The following is a 19,733-nucleotide window of genomic DNA, read 5'->3' on the forward strand; positions in this document are numbered from 1 at the left end:
GCAAATGAAGTTGACCTAGCTGTAATCAGCACAAGAGACTGAAAAAAGAGAGAAATCTGGCAAATGAGCTTAAGACTTATGCCCGACTGAACTCAAGTTGGCATAAGACATTGAATTTATTTACGCATCTAACCAATGGGGTAATCCAGAAGTCAACTGCATTAATTAGGCAGAAGACTATGCCCATTCCATCCCAGTGACTGTAGACATTAGCAAACGCCTACAGTGTGGAGAGTGACCCGGAGGCGCGGGGTAGCATCGCACTGGGTATTGTTGATGAAAGTATAATCCTGTACCTGAAATCTCTACTGAATTGTGTGGTATTTATTTTTTCTGTGAGATTGAAGTACTTTGATTTTACTAATAGATAAGCACTGGGCTGGACAATACCTTATTATGACTGTTGAGTCCTGCGCTCTTGCTTGCCACACTGCCTCCCTGAGAGGGCTTTGGCGGCTCACCCTCGCTATCCTGAGCGTCAAGCATAGAAAGGGTACACCAGGACCAGGTTGTAGAGCCAAAGCAAGAGTGACCCCAAGTCCCCAGAGTCAAACTACCTCAACCTCCATAGTTGGGGTCCAATTGTCCTGTGTAACACGTCGAGTATGACAGGGCCTATAGCTTCTGACAGAGGGGTTCTGCCCTTCCTTCTGTGCCTCGCCCTCACTTTTCGTTTTTCTGGTCTGCTTTCAATGTGCTGGCCCTAGTTGGAGCCTGGGGAGGGCCTGCCGAGGACCTTTCCAATGAAGCTGGTGTGTGACTCGCCTACATTGAGGGGTCCAGGCATGACAGTTTCTAGTCAGTGGCATTCCTTTGGCATCCTAATATATTATCTGAGGGGAAGTCTTCGTGTTCACGCTTTAATTGAAGCAATTCAATAACACATTGCAAAATGATGCAGAATAAAAGGAAAGCCTAGGACCGGAACCTGCAGCCCCCGGTACACCCAGCCCACGTCGTGTCCCCCATGGATGGTGGTCAGAGGGCGGGGGTGGAGCTGTATTTGCGGGTGGGGTGGGGTGGGGATGGGAGGTTGTTGGAAAGGGTTGACGATGGAGCCGAAACGTGGGTCGCAAGGTCGGGGTTTGACATTCTGGGGGATCGGAGAGAGTTTGATGGTGATGGGGTGGAGGATGGAAGGTGTGGTGGGGGGTGTCTCATTGCCGAGCTCTGAAGAAAAAGCAGCCAGCAGCCCACCCCATCACCCCTTTCCCACCCGCCTCTGCAGAGCCAGCCAAACAGTTTCCATGGAAACGCCTCCCATGTGTTTCTGAAATAATTTCCTTTTTTTATCCGCAGTTCTGGTCTTCTCTGAAAAACATGCTCTGGGGGCTTGTGGCGCCCCCTCCGCTCCCCCTCCCCCAACACAAACACACATGCCCACCCCCAACCCCCCACCCCTATCCTTAGGAGATTCCCCTTTGTTGGGCAGGGAGGGCATTCCCTGTCTTCCGTGTACAGGCAGTGCCCGCATTCTCCTGTGCTCATCTTGGGAGAGACAGCCCCGGTGCTGTGACCTACAATTAGACATGTTTCGTGTATTTCTTTTCTTTGTTCCTGCAGATTAGCTCTTCTCGCCGGGGCCTCTCGACTGACAGTTCGCATTTGCCCGTTTTTTTACCCAAAATGTCATTTTTTTCAACATTCCAAAGACTTAAGATGTAATACTGCATTGAGGGTTCTAAGGCAATCTTCATATTAACACCTGGTTACCACTACTGCATTGCACCAGTGCTTTATGGTAACTATAAAACATTGGGGTGCTCCAGACTCGGCCCGCGCCCCTAGGGACGCGGCGGAGAGCAGGTGCGGGGAGTTGCGTTTTCGCATCCGATCATGTCACATTATTTTCAATTTACTAAGAGTAAAGGTTATTTTTTTTCATCGTGATCGCCCTCTGCATTAACCTCTAAATGTCCAGACATGGCACCTGGAATACTGCACCTTGTTCTGTGTGCCTCATCTGTAAAAGTGCGCCTTGTTAGTATACCTCGCCTTGAATACTGCAGCTTGTTATGGAATATTCTTTATTTCAGTTTTCTATAGCAAGGAGCACATCATGTCGACATTAGAGCGCTTTAACTCAGGGCAAAGAATGAGCTCATGGAAAATAGAAACGTTAGAATCGACATGCGCAAATACAGCAGCAAAATGCAGAGTTCGTTTCGAAAATCAATCGTGCCAGAAAATGGATTACACAGTAATTCAGCTAAAATCCTATATGCACATATGTACATGTTTAAAACTGAGTGCTTGGTTTTCAGATAGTTCTGGAGGCCACACGGGGATCTCTTATCTAAAACACGGAGCCTTGTCCAGGGTGCCTCATCTGGAATACTGAGCCTTGTTCTGCGTGCCTCAATGGGCATACTAAGCCTTGTTCTGGGTGCCTCATCTGGAATATTGAGCCTTGTTCTGGGTGACTCAATGGGCATACTAAGCCTGTTCTGGGTGCCTCATCTGGAATACTGAGCCTTGTTCAGGGTGCCTCATCTGAAATAATGTGCCTTGTTCTGGGTGCCTCAATGGGCATACAAAGCCTTGTTCTGGGTGCCTCATCTGGAATATTGAGCCTTGTTCTGGGTGACTCAATGGGCATACTAAGCCTGTTCTGGGTGCCTCATCTGGAATACTGAGCCTTGTCCAGGGTGCCTCATCTGAAATAATGTGCCTTGTTCTGGGTGCCTCAATGGGCATACAAAGCCTTGTTCTGGGTGCCTCATCTGGAATATTGAGCCTTGTTCTGGGTGACTCAATGGGCATACTAAGCCTGTTCTGGGTGCCTCATCTGGAATATTGAGCCTTGTTCTGGGTGACTCAATGGGCATACTAAGCCTTGTTCTGGGTGCCTCATCTGGAATACTGAGCCTTGTCCAGGGTGCCTCATCTGAAATACTGTGCCTTGTTCTGGGTGCCTCAATGGGCATACTAAGCCTTGTTCTGGGTGCCTCATCTGGAATACTAAGCCTTGTTCTGGGTGCCTCATCTGGAATACTGAGCCTTGTTCTGGGTGCCTTAATGGGCATACTAAGCCTTGTTCTAAGTGCCTCAATGGACATACTAAGCCTTGTTCTCGGTGCTCAATGTTCTGGGTGCCCCAATGGACATCCTAAGCCTTGTTCTGGGTGCCTTATTGGGCATACTAAGCCTTGTTCTGGGTGCCTTAATGGGCATACTAAGCCTTGTTCTGAGTGCCTCAATGGGTATACTAAGCCTTGTTCTGGGGGTCTCTTCTCTTGGGTGCCTCAATGTGCATACTAAGCTTTGTTCTGGGTGCCCTAATGGGCATACTAAGCCTTGTTCTAAGTGCCTCAATTGACATACTAAGCCTTGTTCTGGGTGCTCATTGTTCTGGGTGCCCCAATGGACATCCTAAGTCTTGTTCTGGGTGCCATAATGGGCATACTAAGCCTTGTTCTGAGAGCCTCAATGGGCATAATAAGCCTTGTTCTGGGGTCTCTTTTCTTGGGTGGCTCAATGTGCATACTAAGCTTTGTTCTGGGTGCCTCAATGGGCATACTAAGACTTGTTCTGGGTGCCTCAATGGGCATACTAAGCCTTGGTCTGGGTGCCTCAATGGGCATACTTAGCTGTGTTGTGGGTGCCTCAATGGGAATACTAAGCCTTGGTCTGGGTGCCTCAATGGGCATACTTAGCTTTGTTGTGGGTGCCTCAATGGGAATACTAAGCCTGGTTCTGTGTGCCCCAATGGGCATTCTGTGCCTTGTTCTGGGTGCCTCAATGGACATACTAAGCCTTGTTTTGTGTGCCTCAATGGGCATACTAAGCCTTGTTCTGAGGGTCTCTTCTCTAGTATTGTACCTGGTTGAGGGGCCTTATCTGCAATATTGTATCTCATTTGGGACCACCTCTGCTGACCTCATCTGGAGCACTTGTGTGTTTTTCCATGGGGCTAATATGGAATACATTGCTTTGTTCTGGAGGCCTCGTGTGGAGTTTTGTGCCTGGTTACGGAGGCCTAGTGCTAGTACTGTGCCTGGTGGAGACAGCGGGGAGGAATGTGGAAACTGAGGCATTGTGGTGTGTTTTGGGGTCACATCCCCAGTGGGATAAAGGCAGGTATGGGACAGTGCACTAAGGTTGCAAGAAATTGAGTTGCCTGCTTTGGCAAGTATGTGATGAGTGATGTCATGGCTCAAAGCAGCAGAGTCTAGAAGAGAAGGGGGTGTAGGGACATTAATATACTTCAGATTTGTAGTAATAGTAAAGAGGGTAGCTCTTATTAAAGAAAACAGCCTTTGTGGGAGGATATTTTCACTGAGTATCAGGCTTAGTGTTAAAGCAGCCACCAATATGGTGTTGTTAATATGGTTTTGGCCCACGGTCGGTTGTCTTACAGTTGTCTGGGAAGGAGGAATGAGGGAACATAACTGAGCCTTCTTGTATGCTCGCAGTGGGGTTCAGCGTCATTGCAGCAAGGTACATTGTGAGAGCAACAGTGTACACTGTGAGTATAAGCAAAGTGAGTGGCAGTGTGAGTGCAGAAGAATGCAATTAGTGTGTAGTAGGGGGCAGTGTTGAACATATAAAGCTTTACTGTGGTGTGCAGGAGATGCGTCAAGCCAACAACCATTTACAATAGGGAGCGCGAGAAACACAGCTGTGGGATACAGATGAGAGAATTGCCTGACTAAGCTCAAAACTCCCATTGCCTGGCTTCCCAAACACACACAAACAAGAGGCAGTCAGATGGAACTTAACCAATACCACTGGTATTACTCGGCAGAGGAAGGACCAAATTATGCAGCAGGGTTGACTAAATTGTACGTAAAGAAAAGGCAAATTATGTAGCGTAATGCAGCACGCTTTGCAATCCTCTTACCTCATTATTTTGTCTTTTTACAAGTTAACTGTCTGGGCGGAGGTCTCACCTCACAGGTGTCAATGCAACACCCAAATATAGAAAAAAGCAAATGAAAAATGACTAGTCAACCATTGCAAAGGGCCCTACACTGCGCAGCAACACATAGCGCTACATTTTTAGAAACGTTGATCTGTTTGAGCTAAAAACATTTTTTGTTGAAATTTGCAAATTATGCAGTAGATGATGGATTATATGGCAAAAGTGCCTAATCGATAATTATGCAGAAAATGCAGCGGCCACGGTATCACATAATTCCAGTAGTCCAGAACGTAACTGAAAACATGCATAGGGTTCTGTGCCTTGCTGCTCGTGGGCATGAGGTTATCTTTCTCTTGTTTATACTGTAAATCGAAAAGCTGTATGCCTATTGGTAGAATAGTGGAGGAAGCATCGTCGACTAAATGAGGGAGGACATGGTCAGGGTTTGCCCTTGACTGTATACACGCATATTGATATCTTTTTGCTTTCTTCTATTCAGTTTTGTAAAACGTAAATAAATGTTTTTTTAAATGTGGGATACATTGAGTGGAGCATGGCACCGCAAGAATGCTGAGGCGTAAATATAGTCAAGGCCACTGGATTTATGCGAAGGGTGGGCACCAACTCATGTGGAAGGGTTTACTAATTTATGCAGCAAGAAAAGGCAAATTATGCGATATAATGTGACACAGTTTGAAATAGAATGACTTCATTGTTTTGCAGTATACGTATATTAACACTGCCTGGGCAAAGGTTTCACCTCGATTGTGCCAGTTTAACTCCAAAATATAACAATAACCAACTGCAAGATGACCAGTCAACCTTTTCCAAGGGCCTCCACTGCATGGCAACACGTATCACATAATTTTTTGTAACTTTCGGTCGTTTGAACTAAAAACATATTTTTGTGTAGCTTATACCGCAGATGATGAATTATATGGCAAAATGCAGCAAGTGCATAATTATACAGAAAACGCCACGACTGAGGAATCTCATGTCAGTGGCCCTGACTATAGTAATGCAAGAATGCTGATAGGTACAGTGTGCATTTTCTACTGCCATGTGGGGGTGATGTAGGTTGCAGTGAGAGTGCTGAAAGGTGCAGTGTGAGTTAAGTAGAATTTATCATTTGTAGTGTACACTGACTTGCAAACTGACTCAACACATCTGCATACACATACACACAAGCTGGCATACCAATGTGCATTCACAAAACCTCAAATGTGCAAGCAGTGCAACTTCTACACCTGCCTGTGCGCAGACTGTCATATGCTCGCCTGCTGACAAACTCACTTTGACAAAACAAAACGCTGTGGGTGGGGCACTTGAATTGATCTTGCCCACTGGTAGTCACTTTGGCCCACATTGGAGTCCACTGTTTTATTTGCGGCCTGTATTTAGAAAAGTAATGGATGAAATGCTCGAATTAATCTCAGCCACAGGTAATTACTTGGGGCCGTATCCCAATCCATTGTTATTTTGCACACCATGCCACCTCACTTTGGACTCACCTACAGGCTCTTTAGTCTTCAACCTGCTTTAGTGGGAATAGTCCAGCCTGCACTGCCAAGCCAAGTCATCCCTGAACCGGAACACAGGTGGACCAAGGAGCGGTTTTGCCAGTAGTAGGTCCTGTGCACACTATGTCACTGGAGCCAAGCTATACCAGCAACATCAAGACCAACTTTCACAACTGAATGGCAGACGTCACCAACTGGATGAAGGATAACTGTTCGAAACTTGTAGTACTCAGTGCTTAGAGTGTTCTCCACATTATACTGTGATGTCATGCTGTGATGTGCTTTTACCATGGTGTTGATGCGGGATTCTAACGGAGTCAGTGAATCCGTGGCTGGCGAAGGGAGAATCGCGCTACGTCTCTTGTGCGCAATAATAAAGGTGTGTTATACCTTACAAATGTGTGGAGGTGTCACTTCAACATTTTGGTGCTGATCGCCAGCCACACGACGTGACGGTAAGATCAGACTGTGGCGTGAGCAGGGTCGTTGCTTTTGGGCCTCCAGCAGCCTCTCCATGCATAGCACACGAACAAGACCTTTGATGCAGCATCTACATAGCTCCCTGGCTTAGTGGGAGAAAGTAGTGTGCGCAGTGAGTAAAGTGTGCAGTGTACAAAGACTTGTGTCCCGCCGTGTACGCCTGTTAAACCCTGCGCATGTTGATGTCTGTCATTGTTCTAAGGGCCCGTTGTCTCACACACTGACGGCCACCTTGAACAAAAGACTGTGCGCCCCAGGGGCGTAACACAGGCCCCCGCAGCCCCTGCAGTGAGGGGGGGCCCAAGCTGCAAGGGGCCCCCTCAACACAGTACTCAAGCCTGATTGCTCCGGATTAAATCCAGAGCGGGGGGCCCTCTGTGTACCTTGCAGGGGGCCCCTTCTAATTTCTTTACACCACTGGCGCTCCCACCCAGGTTGACGCACTCTGTGCAGCTTGTCATTTTCTTACCATTTTTGGCCCATATCAGTGGAATGTGGGCCGCGTGGATTGTTCAAGACCAGGTACTGGCAGGAGGGGAGAGTGCTGCTCAAGCGGCTTGAAAGGAGGAGTGTCACGCCCCTTGTGACACATTTGATGAAAGGCTCACAGGTGCTCAAGCAGCTCCTCACATACTATAAAGGAGGAGTGTCATGCCTCATGTAACATGTTAGAGGAAAGGCTCTAAGCTGGTTTCTTTCCTTACCTGTATTTGCTGTGGTGACTTTAATTTGAAGGAAAATACCTTGGGAATGGAACCCTTTCTCAGCTCGTCTTGTATTGAATTATGGCAGTTTCTTCAATTGTAATACCACCCCCATTTTTGGCACAGCAAGGTCAACCATCCATTCAGTGGGAGGAGTGGTTAGACCTTTTTGAGAATTACAGTGTAGAACTAGATGGGCTGGAATTCACTCCTAAGAGAAAGAAAGTATTATTAGGCACCATTGGAGAGGAGGCACATCACATTTTTAAATACTTACCCAAGATGCTAGGTAGGTACTATCAGCCTGTTAGGGATGTTTTCAAGGAGGCCAAGTTGCGTTTGGAGAAATGATTTGCCAAGGAAGAGAAAATTGTAATGTCTCAGTACAAGTTTTTTACCAGACCTCAAAAACCTGGCAAATCCTTGGATGACTTTGTCTCAGGCTTACGTAAACTGTCAATAAAACATAAGTTCGGTCAAATGACGGACGAGTTGATCAGAGACCAACTTACTGTCTAGTGCCACAGTAAAACAAAATTCAAGAGCACCTCTGGGCTGCAACAAATCCATCCTTGAAAGACGCTATCTCTATTGCCAAGGTAGTAGAAGAATCAGAGAAATGTATGAAGGAGATGGGTAAGAAACAGGTGGTGGAAGGGGAGGTTGCAGCTGTTGGAAAAAAAGAAGAGGCAGCTAAAGGAACAACCAGTAAGCTCAATACCAGAGCACAGAAGGGGGCTAAAGATAAGGTTTGCTCCAGGTGTGGGAGTGTGTATCATAGCACTGAGTCCAAGTGGTGTTTTACTTCAAACAAGGAGTGCAGAAGATGCAGGCATAAATACCATTAAGACCGGGTTTGCAAAGAGTCTGCCAAATCCCATGTGGCGGTTACCGAAGACTTCAGGTGGGAGGATGATATTGAAGGACTGCAAATTGATGGTCCTCCCTGTGAGTGGAGAAAGTGACAGAAAGGTTCGACCAAAAGCTTCCTTTGGAATTCGAGGCAGATGGGTTGAACTGATGGTGGACTCCGGTTCCTTAAACATGATCTTACTGAAGTGGATGTGGAAGAAAGAGTAGCTACAAGTTCCTCTCTTGCCTAAAGACATTATTTCTAGGAGTTACCAGGGGGAATGTATAGACATGTTGGGATATTTTTCATCTGCCATTGAGTTCAAATCATGACAGAGCATGATAAAAATCTACGTGGCTGAAGATGGACCACCTATTTTGGGATGCAGGCATCAATTTGATCTGCATATTGTTATTGATCCCCATGCCCCTGATGAGATGTTGTCTGTGACTGATGTTTCCACAAAAGAGGTGTTGGGTGAGATGAAAAACATGTTCAGTGTGAAGCTGGGAGAAATGAAGGGGTACACCCAGAAGACTGTGTTGGAAAAGGGTACCATCCCACTTAAACACAAATTGAGGACAGTGGCTGGGGTTGTGAGGGGGGAAGTGAAAAAAAACATTAGATGACATGCCTAGAGAAGGGGTTATTGAGCCTGCTGAGGCTTCTGAATTGGTTTCCCCGGTGGTTATTGCCAAAAAGAGTGATGGCAAGCTTAGGTTCTGTGTGGGCCTTCGCAGCTTAAACCATCATGTGGTAACAGACACATTTCCACTCCCCAATATAAACGAGCTGATGCTGTTGCTAAAAGATGGTAAGTACTTTTCCAAGCTTGACCTGTGAAGTGCTTACCACCAGATCAGGCTACATGAGGATTCTAAAAATCTTACGGCTTTTATCACCATGGAGGGTACTTTTCAGTTTAGGAGGATGCTTTGGGTTATCCTCTGCTGCAAGCGTTTTTCAGTGGATCATGTCTGAGGTTTTCATGGGTTGAAAAATGTAATACATTTTCAAAATGATATTCTGGTTTTTGGCAGGTCTATTCAGGAAAATAACAACATCTTGATTTCTGTGTTGGGTAGGCTGAGGGTGGCAGGCCTTACCATGAGCATGGATAAATGTAGGTTCCTGGTGGAGGAAATAGAGTACATCTATCATACTATTTCAGAGTAGGGTGTCCGACCCAAAGGTCGGACACCCTATCAAAGGGCTTGATTGAGTATTATGCGAAATGTGTTAACAATTTTGCAGTGAAGACTCTCATCCTCTCAATCTCAGAATGTTGTTGTGGAAGGGGTGTACGTTTGTTTGGAGCGACATTTAGCAGAGGGTATTTAATTTGGTAAGGAAGGACATTTGTGAGGCATGTATTCTTGCACCATTTGACACTCAACTCAAAACATTTTTGACAGTGGATGCCAGTGCATGTGTTTTGGGGGCAGTCTTATCCCAGGTAAATGTGGGTACTGAAAAAAACATAGCTTACAACTTGCGTTTTTTGACAGAACGTGAGAGCAACTATTCTGTATTAGAGCATGAACCCCAAGTGGCAGCTGGTCTGTCGAGCATTTTATGATCTTTTTATGCAGTTTTAATTTTTGTATTTGCACAGACCATAAACCCTTGCACTCGTGTAACTTGAATCTGTTCAGTTCCTTGTCGCCAGCGCCTCCCAGTTTCCCAGCACTTCTGCTTTACGAACGCGGTCTAGCGCTCAGGGGGGGAATAGCTGCTGCTCAGCAGAGCTGATTGGCTGGTGGGTGGAAGGGAATTAAAGAAATAGACGTGCTGGAGTGGACGCGCAGCGCAAAAGAGACACGCCAAAAGCTCACACGGCGGTCATTAGGGTATGCTGACAGTTGGGTTTCAAACACTGCTCAAGCAGCTGTTTTAAATTGCACTTTTTTATTTGGTTTAAGCCTCACCTCGCTGCTAGAAACCGGTATTGTAGTGTACATTACTTTTAAAACTGTTTTTTAACGTTGTATTTCACTTGTCTTACCTGAAAATTGCACTTGTGTAACTTGAATCTGTTCAGTTCCTTGCTGCCAGCGCCTCCCAGTTTCCCAGCACTTCCACTTTACGAACGCGGTCTAGCGCTCAGGGGGGAAAAAGCTGCTGCTCAGCAGAGCTGATTGGCTGGTGGGTGGAAGGGAATTACAGAAATAGATGCGCTGGACCGGACGCGCAGCGGGCACGGCGCCTAAAGCAAGCCCGTCTGCGCCCTTCTGTGTCCGACCGGGACCAGGGGCCAGATCCCCTGGTCAAACTCGGATCTACACTGTGGCCGAACTTCGGACCCTAGCTACAGATAGCCATGCTCTGAACAACAATGTCATTAACAAATTGAAAGCTGATAATATACTAAGGACCAATGGAACAAGTAGACTCAGGACCTCATGCTCAACTACTCAAAATATCAACGAAGCCAACAGCTCACCTGGATTGAAGGTAGCTGTCTTCAATACGCGCTCCCTACAGAAGCACCACCTAGAAGTTTTTTCACTCCTCCACGAGGGAGACATAGATATTCTGGCACTCCCAGAAACATGGCTGAGTAACACTTCAGTTCCAGACATTATTGCCGCCCTCCCAGACGACTCCGACACCTTCTGGCAAAATAGACAAGAAGAAACAAGAGGAGGGGGTGTAGCTATTATTTTCAACAAACGACTAACTGTCGCAAAGATAATGGCAGAGAGCATAGGAAATGCAGATTTACTGGCGGTCAAACTCTTACAGAAATCCTCATGCATCCTACTCATGGTTTCCTATAGCCCCCCTAGAGCATCCCCTAGTGGTGGGCGACTTTAACTACCACTGGGATAAAATACCGAGAGACCCACCCGCCAGCCAATTCGAGTCAATGATGAGCTTGATCGCGCTTCATCAACTGGTCAACGGCCCTACCCACCTCAAAGGTCACACCTTAGACCTCATCTGGACCTCGCAACCATGGGCAAGCTTACTGGACATCAGTCCCTGTACCTGGTCCGACCACTCGCTAGTCAGCTGTTGGGTCCCGATGGGTAACCCACTGCCACAACCTCCCCCAGAGTGGACAAATTGAGATGCTGGAATAAAATCGAGCCAGAGGAACTAGTGAACACCCTACATAGGCACTCAGTCCCACAACCCAAACATAAACAAGGGAACCCTGACCAAGAGTACGAAGCACTCTCGGACATTCTGTGTAAAGCTTTAGATTAAGTAGCGCCAGAGCGGAGGGACAAAATCAGAGACAAGGGAAAGGGAGCCCCCTGGTTTAATGAGACTCTGAGAGAAAAGAAGCAAAGCCTCCGCCTCGCGGAGAGTCAGTGGTGTAAAAACTATGACACAGCTAAACTGGCATTAAATAAAACCCTGCTCACCTCTTATAAAAGAGCCATCGTAACCAGGAAAGCCGAATATTATGAGGCAAGAATTACAGATGCGGCAAATCAACAAAAAGAAACGTTGAGAATACTAAAATAACTTAGCCACAAATCTGAACCTAAATTGGCAACTGCAACCATAGACTGCAATGCATTTCAGACCTTCTTTTTTCAAAAAATTAGGGACATCATCTCAGAGATTGACAACATCCTTATTATTCAGAGTTCCCTAGTGCAGCATCAGGCCCCCTCCCAGCCCCAGAAGCAACTCATCAATTTCCCTTATCTAGACTCAGCCGCCCTAACTTCATTAATGAGCCGCACCGAATCTTTCGAATGGCCCTTCCAGGGATGGAAAGTCAGATCCTCAAGGTATTAAATCACTCCCTGGAGACGGGCTATCTACCGTCCAATTTGAGGAAGGCCAGAGTAACCCCCCTGCTAAAAAAACCAGGAGCTGATGACACCAATCCAAAGAACTACAGGCCTATCTCCCAACTGCCATTTTTAGCAAAGGTCATAGAACAACAGTTTCTGAAAACACTCTCGACCTTCTTGGAAGACAACCAGCTACTCCAAGCGCAACAGGCGGGTTTCCGAGCCCACCACAGCACGGAGTTGGTGATGCTGTCTGTACTCGACGACCTCAGAATTATGGCCGACAACAAACCACCAAGTGCCTTGATTTTATTAGACCTATCAGCGGCATTCGACACGTTAAGCCATAAACAACTACTGACCCGTATCTTGAACCTGGGCATAGGTGGAGGAGCACACAGATGGCTAGAATCATTCCTGTCAGGTCGGTCACAGAGGACACAGCTGGGGGAGCAGGTATCGGTTAGGGGCTTCCTCAATTGCGGAGTCCTCCAGGGCTCTGCACTATTCCCGCTCCTCTTCAACATATACTTACAGCCCCTGATAGCAGCTCTAGCCCGCATGGACTGCCATATCTTCAATTACGCAGATGATACTCAACTCATCCTTAAGATCGACAACTCTATCCATTCCCAAGAGCTGGCGGAAAACATCCTAAGATTTATAGTGAATTGGATGACAACAAATTCACTAAAAGTCAACATAGATAACACTGAAATCTTTGTGATCCCAACAAAAAACAACCCTTGGAACAATCGCTTCTGGCCCCAAGACTTGGGCAACACCCCCACACCAGCACGAGTCGTGAAAAGTCTGGGCATTAAAATAAACTCCCAACTGTTCATGGCCAACCAAGTCACCACAGTGGTCGTAACCTGTATAGGGCTCATGAGACAGCTGCGGAAGCTTGTCACCATCCTTTCAACAACATCACTTCAGATGATTGTATCAGCCACAATTGTCTCCCGACTGGACTGCGGGAATGCCCTTTACCTCGGCCTTCCCCAGAGACTCATCCACAAGCTACAAGTGGTGCTGAACAACGCAGCCAGGATGATCTTCAGGCTCCCCAGAAGTGCTCACGCCACCCCTCTTCTATGTAAGCTACACTGGCTTCCCATTAAACAGAGAGCGAAGTTTAAAGGCATCTGTATTGCCCATAAGGCAATCTATGGAAATGCCCCTACCTATATCAAAGATCGCCTCAGGAACTACGTTCCAGGCCGTACACTGCGATCATCACATGCCTGCCACCTGCATATTCCACGTTGCAAAACTGTATCCAAAGGAGACAGAGCCTTCTCTGTCCTACTCCCCCAGCTTTAGAACCAGCTGCCGGATCACCTCCGTATGGAACCGGCACTCCTTCCATTCAGGAAGCAACTCAAGACTGTCCTCTTGAAGAAGGCCTTGAATATCTTTTAACTATCCCCTCCCTATGCTGCCATTTGTTGCGACAGCAAACAGGCCCGGTCTCTCCCTCTCTAAAAGCGCTTAGAGACCTGTCGGTGATTTAGCGCTATATAAAAATAAACTAACATAACATAACTTGGTCAAAGTTTTGAGTCCTGGTAGAACTAGTGAGGGCTCCGCCAGGCTGGCTAGAATGGCTTTCAGACTTCAGCAGTGTCGATGCCGGGTTGCTCACATACCGGGCTGGAAAAACTCACAGGCTGACTGCCTTTCACCTGTGTCTTTGGAATGTTCAGGGGGAAATAGACACAGTGTTTTTGTGTGGGATCAGGAAAGGGCTGTGGCTTCATTGCGCGATGTGGAGGAGTGAATCGGTAGTTCATTCTTGGCAGATGAGTGGCACAAGTTCATAAATCAGGATGTAGTCCTTAGGAGTGTTGAGCAAATGGGGGGGCGTGGTGAGCGGAGGGAGAGCACAGTAGCGCCATCGGTCAGCCCATTTGTGAAGATTCTGAATGAATTTACTTTGAGTGACACAAATGTTCTTCTGAGGAATGACAAATTTGTACAATTTGAGGGTTTGAGGTGCAAGATCATTAAGTTAGCCCATGAGGGCCACTTAGGTCGAGCTATGACAAAAAACAGGTTAGGGAGAATTTTTGGTGGCCTAGTATGGATGCTCAGATCACGTTGTGGGTGGTGGATTTTGAAGTGTGTAAGGAGAGCGAAAAAAATCTTAAGACCGGTGTCCACGCAGCACAGGGACATATCGAGGACCCAGGCACACCATGGAGTGCGGGGTGCTTGGATTTTATCGGGCCTATGCTAATGCTGGGTAATGGGATAAAGAATGTCATGGGTCATGCCATGTCAACATGGACAAGACAGAGGTAATGATCTATGGAAAAAAATTATCACCATGGGACAACTCCTGTTGGCCCTCAGAACTCAGAAGTACTCCTACCCCCGCTGACCACACTAGGAACCTAGGCATCATTCTGGACAACAAGCTAACCATGACGACTCGGGTCAACTCTGTATCCTCCTCCTGTTTCTTCATCCCCTGCATGCTTCGTAAGATATTCAATTGGCTACCCCAAAGCTCAAGACGCATCATCACCCACGCCCTCATCTCCAGCTGATTGAACTATGGCAACGCTCTCTACACAGGAATCGCACCTCACCTCCTCCGATGACTACAGACCATAAAGAACGCTGCAGCCAGACTCGTCCTGGATCTCCCAAGATGAACGCACGTCACCCACTAACTCAGGAACTCCACTAGATCACTGTACAGAAAAGATGCAAGTTCAAGCACCTGGCCATGCATACAGTGCCCTAAGCAACTGCGGACCCACCTGGTTGAACCACCGCCTGAACTTCTATCAGCCCTCCAGACACCTCCGCTCCATTTCCCTTTCATCAACACTCACCACCCCATCCGATGTAACAGATGAGGAGATCGCTCCTTCTCCTCGCTAGCAGCGAAGACACGAAACGAGCTACCCTTTCATCTCCGGACCACCCCATCTCTTCCAGCATTCCGAACGTACCTGAATACTTAGCACTCCAGCTAATTAACATGACCCTGCCAGTGCCTGGATACCCTCGCAGGTGAGAAGTGCTCCACAAATCTACTGATTGATGAGCCCTAACTGGGGTTAAACCGGTCCTGGGTTGTCTGTGTTCTGGTTCAGGGAGGACTTGGCCTGGCCTGGCCTGGCAGTTCAGGCTGGAGTGTTCTCATTGGAGCAGGGTCAAGACTGATTTGCATATGTCTGGGTTCAAACTGAGGTGGCATAGTGTGCAAATCAATGATGGACTGGGAGGCGGCCCCAAGTACTTACCAGTGGCTGGGAATATTTCAAGCATTCTATCCACCACTTTTTTGTATACTTTAGTGTGTTGCCCTAAGTGACACGGGTATGCCCAGATGTGGGCCACTTGCACACGATGTCACTAGCACCAAGGTATACCTGGCTGATGAGACCTAACTAGGGCAAAACTGGTCCTGGTTGCTTGTGTTGTGATTCGGAAAGGACATGGCCTGGCAGTTCAGGCTGGACTGTTTCCACTGGAGCAGGGTCAAACCTGATTTGCACATGGCTGGGTTCAAACTGATGTGGCAGGGTGAGCAAAATAACAATGGAGTGGGGTGTGCCCTGAGTTATTACCAGTGGCCGAGATCAATTCAGCATTCCATCCATCACTTTTTTTGTATGCTTTATTTGCTTATCTGTGCCATTACAGACAGGAACCAACCTTAATCGGTTTTAGCTCCACAGAAGACGCTCCAGACCAACATCCCCTCTGAAAAAGAATAGAGGCCCTATGTACCGGTCTCGCCCTTGTTTGACCCCCTAAATGAGATGCAGTTTGAGTCCGATGGCACAGCGAGCTTCCAGCTCATGTCTGGGCATACACCTTCGACTGAGGGGTGGCTCATTTAGCAGAAGAGACAAAGGATGGAACGCCTGAATTATTATCATCCATTGTTAATCTGGCCCTGTTCGAGGCAATCGTTTTTAGCTGGTCTTCTGTCATTGCAGGAATGGATCGACTTCAGGCTCATGAACCTGCACATACTCACCAGTTCACACTCCACAGTTCGCTCCTTGCAGGAAACTGGGCTATTTTCGATTTGCAGCGCAATAAATAAACAGATGATTCTGTTTTTCCAGGAAACAGGTCACCTATTCAGATGTGAAGAAGGATAAAACAGAGCAGGTGTTTTGTATTACAGAATGGTGCGTTTTGCTGCATGATTTGTTATGTTCGGTGCCCCTTTGTGCTACGTCCCTGGTGTCTTGCTGTTCATGCCTGCGTATGTAGTGACTGTGTGCGTGCTATGTGCTGTGCTTCATCAGCTATGTGTTGTTTGTTGTGCGCTGAGAAATAGGCATGTGGGTGTTTTTTTTCTGGGTAACACTTGTGTCGGTAATTCTTTTAGTTTTTTTTACGCGTGTGTTGTCTGTTAGAGCACGTATATGTGGGGTTGCGCTTCCACCTAAGTGTTTACCGTTTCTACTGGGTCTATTATATAATGCATTTGTCGTCTGTTACTTGTGGGCGAAGTTAGAGGTCGAGTGTTGGTCATTTGGAATGAAATATCATTAACGTTTGAAACATGAAAGCAGGGGTAGAGTCCAGACCAGAATTTCGATGAGACGCTTTTGATTCTCCTTGAAATGCCTTTAGCAAGAGAACGACAGAAACAAGGGCAGGTGTGCAGCAGTCACCGCTCGCTTGTGTCCTCGTGCGTCTCCCCCCGACCCCCCCGGAGCTTCGTTCGACCCCAGAGGGGCAATAGCAATGTAGGGCAAGACTGGGATAGTGCTTCAAGAATGAAGGGGGTGCCCTAGGCCTTCGGCATACGGCACCTGCGCACCCCTCGAACTACAGAGGGCACGTGCGTTCGTGCTAGGGGCCGAGCGCGGCGCGAGCGCGCCGCACGCGCACATTCTTCATAGAAGACGCGCGAGCGGCAGCAGCAGCAGCAGGAGCGGCGGGTCCTGCGCGAGCTAGCGAGTTGTTGAGGGTGCAGACACGGAGGCAGCGAGGTACAGAAGAGCTAGGCACAGGGGCTTCGAGGCTGCAGTGTGAGGGGCGCGCAGGCTGAGGCATCGAGAGGGCGCTCAGGTTGAGGTATCGAGGCGTAGAAGCTGAAGTGCTGTAGCTTGTACGCACAACGCAGCGAAGGCAGAGTTAGAGAGGCATCGAGGCGCAGAGGTTGTCAGGTGCAGAGACGAGTCACAGACCGTGAGGTGCAGAGAGAGTCAGGTGCGGAAACGGTGAGGCATCGAGGCATAGAGATCTTGCGACACAGAGGCATTGAAGCGCCGAGACACTGCCACATCGAGGCTGAAAGATAGTGAGGTGTCGAGCAGGTGCGACCCCCTGGGGGGCCCACACCCCGTGCGCAAGGAGCGAAGAGCCTGACCATACATTACAGGAGATAGTATCAAGGTAAGCGGTCTGTGGTCACCTGCCCTCCACCCTGGGTTCCACCCGTCTTTGCTGCTCCATCTGCTTTATGCCACCCTCCTCGGCCCCTGACCCCTCCCCGACAGTCCCCGTGTCTACTGATTTCACTTCACATCTATTGCCCCTTTGGTTTAACTGCCCCAAAGCCACGGCTCAATCTCTTTTCTTGACCCTCGTCTCTTCTCGTTTACTTCTGCCCCCCCCCCCACACACACCCCGAACACCCATTCGCTGCCCTTCCCATTACCCACTCAACCGGGCAGTTCGCCACCATCTATCCAAGCCAATCCCCTCCCTTAAACTGCCACCTCTTCCTTCGGTCCCACCCCAACCTGTAACACTCACTGCCGGTGTCCGTGCCCACGACCACCTCCTCAGTCACTGCCCCATGCAATTTACTGCCCACCCCCATCATAGGATCTTTTCGCCCCCCTCCCCCCACATTCACGTTTTCCCTTCCACATAAATTGTCTCGTCTCTAACCATGTCCTACCAATTCACTGCCCACCCTCACAGCCCCCTGTCTTTACAGACCTTCCAGACCTTAGCCTTAAGGTCCACTGCCCCGACGCATCCACTGATTCCCTACCCGCATTCCACATTGTCTGCCCCCAATACACACACACACACTTCCATCCATTGCCCTTCATTCTCGACCCCACTGCTTCGTGTTACTAATTGGCCCTCTCGTCCTCATTTACTGCCCTGACACCTCACTGCTCCCCTGCCCCCATCCTCGCCGAGCTAACGCTTGTTGTCGCTCTGTTCCATGGCTTACGCCACCCACACTATATGGGAGGAACCAATCCTACGTATAGAAGTATGCATGTTTTTGAGCGATTTGGGGGTCTTCCAGAGATTTACCGCCCCAGTATGGAAAAAAGTGCGGAGACAGAGGTCTTATTTCGAGAAGGAAATGATTTCACAGTTTGTGGGAAATGATGGGTACACAGACAGCATTAATTGCATCTTGTAAGGGTGCCCTCTGCAGTAGGCCAGCGTGTTTTTAGTTGCTAGGAGATGTAGGCTGGCGGTCATTTTGCCGACTGGTTCCAGCTCAGTTCTAGCCCATCCTGCCCCCGCTTGAATACATGCATTGCTCATAGGCAGATCACCACTGTCTGATCCCCTTTGCAGGTCTACTAAAATACAGTAGTGCTCAGAAGTTCGTTCAGTGCTGTCGCGGGTGCTATGTAAACAGCCGTAGATTAGTACAAGTGAAGGGGAGTGAAATGCAGGTTGTCCTATTGTGAACAGCCGTCGTTGGGAACACACGCGACCTATTGTGAACAAATTATATCTGACTTGTAAAAAAAAAAAAAAAAAAAAAGTCCGCTGTTTAGAATACATCAGTCGAGCTTTCTGGTTAAAAAAAATCAGTTTACATTTGTCATGGGCGCATAATAGGAAACTTGCATTCATGTGTGTCCTAGATTTTTCCCCGCATCTTTTGCATTGCCTGGTGGTTGTGGGCTGGTGGCAAGATGATGGAAGAGTTTCCGGATGGGAGACATGACATCAGTTCTCCTCGGTTTAAATTAATATGCACTGCAATATTTTGACTTAATCGGTATTCTGTTACTTCGTGTATTGCAATTCCCTTTGTGAACTGCCGCCAATCTTGTCTTTCATGCTGCTTTTGATTTTGCAACAGAGGACTCTCACCAACTAGTGCGTTTGCCTTGCAATTGTTGCTGCAGCCGTGCACGTTTTTTTACTTTTTTCTGAGCGTCACATCGGTTTCATCAACCTAGAAAAACCCATCGAGCGTTCTGTGCGAACGCTTAAAGGAACCGCATTGATGGCTGTTGCAGGTAAATCAAACAGGATTTTGAGATTGTTATCTTTCTGTGGCGTGTTTTTTTTTGCCAGAATGCAGACTTTTATGTTTTGGCAGTCACGTAGCCCATTTTGTGGCTTGTTAGTCTGCTTTTAATAATCATTTGTTTCAATTTGTTTGAAAGCTGTCAGAGGAGGTTTTTTTGAAGGCTGAGAGTTTCTTAGGCAATGGATTGGCGATTTAAAGCGTTGTTGTGCAGGACTTGTAGGTGAGGGCAGTCGGTGACCACCAGAGGGACATGATCATTGACCTATGACCTTTGTGTACCAAGATGTTGCTTTAGGACAGCACTTATTAATCTTTTGTTTTATGTGGACCCC

At 47.7% G+C, this 19,733-nt stretch overlaps 1 protein-coding gene across 2 annotated transcripts in view; it reads left to right on the top strand.

The window, feature by feature from the left end:
• The first annotated feature begins 16,954 nt into the window (after positions 1-16,954).
• The window catches only part of HPCAL4 (hippocalcin like 4), a 101,123-nt gene continuing 98,344 nt past the window's right edge, over positions 16,955-19,733 (top strand). Inside the window, exon 1 of one of the 2 annotated variants that reach the window (XM_085648351.1) lies at positions 16,955-17,555. The gene's annotated coding sequence lies outside the window, so the exon portion shown is untranslated. The remainder of the gene's footprint in view (positions 17,556-19,733) is intronic. The other variant, XM_085648350.1, reaches the window with a different exon arrangement.

Source organism: Triturus cristatus, chromosome 3_2 (assembly GCF_964204655.1).
Source record: "Triturus cristatus chromosome 3_2, aTriCri1.1, whole genome shotgun sequence".
Taxonomy (NCBI): domain Eukaryota; kingdom Metazoa; phylum Chordata; class Amphibia; order Caudata; family Salamandridae; genus Triturus; species Triturus cristatus.